Source organism: Thalia democratica, chromosome 6 (genome assembly GCF_965202585.1).
Source record: "Thalia democratica chromosome 6, ktThaDemo2.hap1.1, whole genome shotgun sequence".
NCBI classification, from domain to species: domain Eukaryota; kingdom Metazoa; phylum Chordata; class Thaliacea; order Salpida; family Salpidae; genus Thalia; species Thalia democratica.
This window is the reverse complement of record NC_139170.1, coordinates 9,787,562-9,793,552: the sequence shown is the minus strand read 5'-3', so window position 1 is coordinate 9,793,552 and position 5,991 is coordinate 9,787,562. Positions and strand designations below refer to the sequence as shown.

At 28.9% G+C, this 5,991-nt stretch overlaps 1 pseudogene; it reads left to right on the top strand.

The window, feature by feature from the left end:
- The first annotated feature begins 557 nt into the window (after window positions 1-557).
- Window positions 558-858, top strand: LOC145838711 (histone H2B 7-like; annotated as a pseudogene).
- Window positions 859-5,991: the final 5,133 nt, after the last annotated feature.

The window sequence follows — 5,991 nt, the reverse complement described above, 5'->3', positions numbered from 1 at the left end:
GTGCATCTAACTGTAACTAATGTAATGTTGGTCACATAGTTATGCCGAGAAATTTAAGTATAAATGAAATTTAAACTACAAACTATTGAACTTTAGCATAAACTAAAAACCTAATAACTCAACGAGAAGCATCAAGTTTCACTAACTTTCTTCATGTTTACAAAACAGGTCAAAAGTTTAGTGACTTCCAAACTTACTTGGTTTTTTCGATAATTAAATTAGTGGTTTAGGTTTCTTCAAAAGTTTTTTTTGATTAATAGTGAACTCTTCACTCAAACTCAAGTAACTGTAAAGAATTTAGAAACTAGCAATAAGAAACTACTAAGTTCAATTATTGGCCTTTAGCTTCTTTCGAGTAAATTTGTTTTGATACATTTTTATTGCTCGCATACAAAGCGCCAAAAGTTTATTGATACTACTTGAAAACAAGACGCGATGGGAGTGAAAGTTTGAATTAACTTAATCATTCACTTAGTCGTTATTCTCTTGAGCACTCACTTGTAAATTTTTTCTTTTGCAAATTGATGAATGCATTTCACTTTTTAAATTCATTCACAATGGCAGCATCCAAAGGTAGCAAGAAGGCAGTCAAGAACGTCCCAGCTGACGGTAAGAAGAAGCGCAAGGCTCGTCGCAAGGAAAGCTTCAGCATCTATGTGTACAAAGTGCTCAAGCAAGTACACCCCGATACTGGAATTTCCAGCAAAGCCATGAGCATCATGAACTCTTTTGTGAACGACATCTTCGAGCGCATTGCCGCTGGAGCTTCGCGTTTGGCTCACTACAACAACATCCAGTCGGGCAACAACAACCAGCAGGGCGGCATCAACTGGACACAGGAGGACCAGCGTGAAGTAATCCAGAAGTAAAGAAAAAGACATTAACAATTGACAATTAAACGCACGCGAATAACGCGCAATAGGGACCAATTTTTTGTTTTTTTTTGTGATTAACTCTTTATTCTTTATAGCACTACGTTTTATGGAACTTTTTAGATAAATTTTTCTGAAGTTTAATAGACAATTTAAAAAAGTAAATGTTGTTAGTGTTTAAACTTTTAGATAAATTTTTCTGGAGTTATAGAAAATTTAAAATAGTAAATGTTGTTAATATTAATCATTTCACTTTAATGTATTAGTGCTTAAACTTTTTAGATAAATTTTTCTGAAGCTATAAACAATTTAAAAAAGTAAATTTTGTTAGTATTAATCATTTCACTTTAATGTATTAGTGCTTAAACTTTTTAGATAAATTTTTCTGAAGCTATAAACAATTTAAAAAAGTAAATTTTGTTAGTATTAATCATTTCACTTTAATGTATTAGTGCTTAAACTTTTTAGATAAATTTTTCTGAAGCTATAAACAATTTAAAAAAGTAAATTTTGTTAGTATTAACCACTTCACTTTAATGTATTAGTGCTTTAACTTTTTAGATAAAATTTTCTAATGTCTTATAAACAATTAAAAATAAATAAATGTTGTTAGCACTAATCACTTCACTCTAAAGTATAGTGCCCTTAACAAGTTTGATTTTTTCAAAAAAACGTGCGTTTCCTTGTTAATTGCTGTACTGTCCATGTTTTAAGAGATACAATTTCTAAAATTTAACATCTAGATGCTTTTTTCAAAGTAATTCTACTTGTGTATACTCTACATCAGTGTTTAAGTTCTTTACAGATTAAGATTTTTCGAAATAATCGATGATATCGTATTATTGTAAATTGTACCACTCATGTGTGTTTTAGAATTTTGTTATTAGATGTTAAAAACTTGATTTAAGGGTTTCTTAAAAAGTTTAGAACGTTTTTCAGATGATGTTGTCTAGCTGTTATGTTTTGTTAAATTCTGCAAACTTTACCTTAGTTTAAATTTAAAGATTCTTTAATACCAACCATTAATGTAAGTTAACGCTACTTTTACGTTAAACTCTACCCTTTTCCAAATAGTTACCATTACAATGGTTTGTAAACTATTTTCTGTATTTGTGAATTTGTTTGTGAATTTGTAAATTACTGGGTTATAATACCTTTGCATGCTTAGTTTTTATCTTTTCACTTTTTTGCGTTAGTATTATCAAAGCTCAGGGGTAATGGACCACACAAATCCACGGCATTTCAGAAAGGAGGGCCCTGTCCTGTTATTTTTTTTAAAAAAAATAAAAATGAAAATTTAGGGGATAGCAGGTGGCGGTGTAAGCATTGCGCCTGCTTCGCACTGCTTTTGTGAAGAGAAGAGAAATCTTTTTTCTTCGAAAAGCAGACTGCATAAAAATAGACGTCGCAAGAAGGGCGTGGGCTTTTATAATAACACTCAACGAAGAGACATTTTACTTACACAAATAAGCGTAGGCATTTTACGTTTACAGCCAACGAAGGTTTTTCGTATTAGGCATTTGTTATCACTTAGAGAAGGCTTTTTGATTACACATTCAGCGTAGAGGCTTATTTTTCACGTAGCCAGTCCGCAAAAACGTTTGATCGAGAGATTGAGTTTCAACCCGAAACGAATACCGGCGTTAGAAACCAGCTCGAGACGTCTTGTAGTAGTCAGCCCAGTGATTTGTTGTGGTAACTTAGTTCCTGAGCTTTTGCCCTGCATGAGTGTGAGTGTCTCTTTTTTGTATCGTAATAATAGTTTTTAGGTGTAAAATAAACTTTGTGTTAACAATTCTCTATCTAACAGTTTAATTTAACTAACTAAGTTTATAATTATCTAAGTTAGAATATAGTAAGTTAACGGTTGATTACGAAAGTAGCATTTGTTAAGTATTTTCTAATTTTTAATTGACTACGGTAAGTGGTCATTATTATACTAAGTCGAGCCTCGACTAACTATACCTCGTTTCCAGTTCGTATTACTGAGCTCATTCTCGGTTAAGTGCGGTGAAAAATCAACAGATCGCATTACTGAGTCCCAACTTGGTTAATTGCGTAAGAATTCGTACCAATTCGCATTACTGAGCGTTGACTCGGTTAATTGCGGAGAATTCTTATCTGTTTGCATTTCTGAGTTCAATCTCGGCTAATTGCAATTGATTTCTTCACGGAAACTCTCCGGTTGGTTATTTCCTTGAAGAATGAGTTCCAAAAATAAGAATCCCAAGGCCATGTCAACAACCCACATCACTGACATGGTCAAGAAGCACACAAAGCGTGCACACTCGGCCGATAAAGCGTCAAGCTTTAAGAGGCGAGACCAACAAAGTAACTCCGAGCTGTTAGCAGATTCTCACGTTCCAACATCAATATCTAATACTGCTCAAACTGCAACTAAAAATCAGAAAACATTCAAAGCAGAACCCAACAATATACAAAATACCCAAACAAACAATAGTGAAAACAGAGAATTAACAGCAGAGAGTTATACATAAAAACAAAATTTTGTTTGTAGTATAGGATATTTATTTGTTTTTAAACTAGAATTATAGTATTGCAATTTGCTTAGAATCAAATAATAGAAAGTTCACAACTTATGTGGCTTTATTTATTTTTGTTTACAATACTTTCCATTTATTTGTTCCAACACTTTTTTCAGGGCTGTTTAAAACTGAATATCTTTATAGTTTACTATAAGAGAAAAACATTGTATTGTTTTTGTAAATCTGCACAAATAAAATATTAAATTATAGTTTTTTTTATATAAAAGTAAGTAGTTTAAATGTATGCTGGTATAAAAGTTATTGATATAAGTATCTGTACTATCAAGACTGGTTATATTTTTTTCTAAATGTGTATATATGTATAAACTAGTATTAACATCATGTTAAAACTAATAAAATTGAGGAGAGCAATTTTAGAAACTACTTTATTGTTTTCAAAATAGGATGCTTTTAATAAAAAAAAAGTATAAATTCACAGCTTAGAATTAAAAAATAACTTTATTAAGCTTAAAAACTTTAGTATTGGTAAGTTCAAAGGCTGTTTTATTTTTCTTTTATAGTTTCAATTTCACTGAAAAGAAACAGATCATATTGGCAAATTCGAAATTAAAATAAATATCTTAGCTTTTATTTTATTAACTTTGATAAATTATCATAAAAATATAGGTTATATTACTGTATTATGAAATATTACTGTTTTAAATACTCCGAAAGTTGTACAGTAAGCGACAAAACTGTTTTTGAGTTAAATTGTGATTTTCCTATACTTATTTTCAATGAAAGTTTTATGGGTTTACACAAGTGGCAACACATAAAAAACCATAGGGGGTGTGGAGCAACATAAATTTCCTTATATACAGTTATCAACCATACTTCAACATTCAATTTAGTTTTAGAGTTTTACAATAAATGCATACTTAAATATTAAATACAATAACATAAGATATAGTTTGAATTGCTATGTTCCCGTTATGACGTCATCACGCGCCATTTCAGATTCTTTAATTTTTTGGAGCTAGCTACGTCCCTGCTGTATTATATCAATCCTTTTTTAACTAGTATTATATCGATCCTTTTTTTTACTAGTATAATACCAATCCTTTTTTATTTGCTACAATGTATTTTTCATGACTTATAAGTGTTTTAAATAATCTTATATTATATACATCAATCTTAGTTTTTTCATGATAATAAGTATGTAGTCGGCTAGAGATTTTTATTTAAAAAGTTGCAACATATCAGTAGTTTTGAATGATTATTATAACCTTTACAATGGACATGAATAAAATAAAACTTTATTAGTGGACCTTACTACAAATTAAATAATGTTTTTCTATTGAAAAATTTTGTTTGGATAGGCTTCTAACATAAAAAGCAAACTAAGTTATACATAATCCTGTTTTGGATTTGAGCGTATTTAAATACTTACACTCTAATACTACTTGATATAATTTTGTTTTAAGATAAATTATTAAGTATTCATTTCGGGACACACATGTTTTATCAAATAAATTGTAATTTATAACTAAAAAATATTTAAAATGTGAACAACAGAGTAATATATTTTGTTTAAGCCAATATCAACATTGTGAAAACTACAGTTAATACAAGATAAAAAGTAAAGCACATTTAGTTACTTTTAAGCACAAGCTAGTATAAGAGATTTATTGACATTAAGTTTAGCTTTTTGGCTAATGATTTTGTTGATTGTTTTTTAAACCAGGTAAATATGAAATATTTTTATAAATTAAAAAAAGGTTGTGAATATTGTGGTGCTAAAAATAGTTTTTTTTTTAATTGAGTACATTAAATTTGGATACAAAAAAACGTCTACAAATTCAGGAAAAATCTTATTTATTTCATAGGCACTTTTTACCATCTTAAGTCTAATATTAAGCAAATTAAAGTTGTTTTAATATTATAAAAATAACTCAATGTTGTGTACTAAGCCTATGATAATTTTACACTCAGTTGACAAAAGTTAAGTTATTTTTTCAATAAATGTATATTCAAATTTTCAACTCTGAAAGATTTATATACAAAACTATCATTGGAGAAACTACAAAACAGTACTTAATAAAAAGCTGTGGAATTTCTACTAGTTTTAAACTCAGATACTGTTTATTAGAGTTTCCATTTTTTTTTTCATAAGGCCTGTTTGAAGAAACTAAAAAAATAATGACCTCTTTACTGGTCACGCCCCCTGCAGATTATGGTCCTCTAAAATTCTGAAATTGCCTACTTTTAAAAACCCTGCTTTTTATTTACCTTTGCCAAACTTTCAATTGCAAAAAAATTACACTTAAAAAAGTATTTTATATAAAAAAATATGGTAAGCAATTACACAGACAAATTGAAAGGACTAAATTTATTAGCATTCAAAAATGTGAAATTTATTCTAAGATACTTTACTAAGCGGTTTTAAGAACTAAAATATTGTTGTACAAACTTATTCACTAGGCTAGTTTATTTAAACAAAAACAAATTTAATTAAATCGACTTTAAAAAATTTGAACTGTAATAATAAACTATGACAACGTAACTTAATTTTTCCAATTATTATACTACAATTTTTAATTTAAACTAATGAAAACTTACTTAATTTTAACCTT